Below are 1,394 nucleotides of genomic sequence, written 5' to 3'. Positions count from 1 at the left end.
TCAGTGAGGAGGGATGGCTGGATGGGGATGTCCTGGCTCCAAGGTGGTGACATCCCCTTGCCATGGGGGTCATGGGGGACCACCATCATGCTCACAGGCTTCTTCCCAGTGGAAAATCCCCAGCAGACGCCGGAGCCACCAGCCTGGGCTTCCCGCCAGCACCGTGGGCGTCACCGGGTGCCATGAGCACCCTCCTCACCCAGCACCACCAGCCTGGCGTGTCCCGGCGATTTTCCCCGTCCCCATCCCAGGTGGGGTTGGTACAATGTGCTGAGATGCAAGATGGGAATTGGGGTCCCCCAAAATACCCAGGAATTGGGGTGGTCATGCCATTGTGGTGCACAGACACGGGGCTGGAGTCCCAGACTGCTCAGGACCCTGCATGGGGACGTGGAGAAGGTCCATGGGGATGTGGAGAAGGTCCATGGGGATGTGGAGAAGGTCCATGGGGATGTGGAGAAGGTCCCCTGGGAGGTGGGACAAGGTCCATGGGGATGTGGAAAAGGTCCATGGGGATGTGAAGAGGGTACCCTGGGAGGTGCACAAGGTCCATGAGGATGTGGAGAAGGTCCCTTGGGACATGGAGAAGGTCCCTTGGGACGTGTGGCAGCAGCAGCTTCACCCCATGCCCCAGGCAGCAATTTAGGGTGCTGCAGGGCTGGTGAGGTGCTGGAAGGTCACGGTGTCTGCTGACACCTCGTGGTGACTCGACCAGCTCCAAGGAGCCCATCCCAACCCTCCAGCCTCACAGTGAAGGACGTTATGGCCAACCCAGAACATGCTGTGACTGCATGGGTGATGGGGACAGGGCAGACTCCCTCCCTCAGTCCCCCCCCTACCATGTCCCCTCGGTGTAGACCCCCAAGGAAGGTAGAACCTCAGTGTCACCTGCTGCTCCTCCGAATTTTATTGCTGCAATAAATAACCACAGTGGTGGTGTCCGGGTGGGAACACGCTGCTCCTCAAGCCCAAAGGACCAGAGCACCAGGCAGGGTGGACCCTTCACCAGCTTGGGCAGGGGGAAGGGGTGGGGGGAAAGGCACCCTTGACCCCCAATTTTGAGGGGGGGGAGCTCCAAGGGGAGAGAGGGGGGTCCCAGTTTCTGCCAGCGGGGCTGTGCCCCAGAGGTCTGAGAACAGACACAATTCATGTCCTAGATGAGGGGAAACTTCTCCCTTTGCTTCTTGCCCAGCAGCTTGGCAAGGACAGGACTTGGGGAAGAGGGGTGGCATGAGGTGGGACAAGGGGGAACCCCCCTAAAAGCTGTGATGGCTTCACACCCCCCCCCCAACTCCCACCCACAAGGGACTTCCCACCCTGATCACACCCTGGGATGGCTCGTGGGAGATCGGGGTGAGCTGGGACTCGGCAGCGGGAGAAGGGAGAAGCGGGGA

This window comes from Antrostomus carolinensis, unplaced genomic scaffold, assembly GCF_000700745.2.
Source record: "Antrostomus carolinensis isolate BGI_N321 unplaced genomic scaffold, ASM70074v2 scaffold26875, whole genome shotgun sequence".
NCBI lineage: Eukaryota > Metazoa > Chordata > Aves > Caprimulgiformes > Caprimulgidae > Antrostomus > Antrostomus carolinensis.
Note: the sequence above shows the minus strand (reverse complement) of the source record.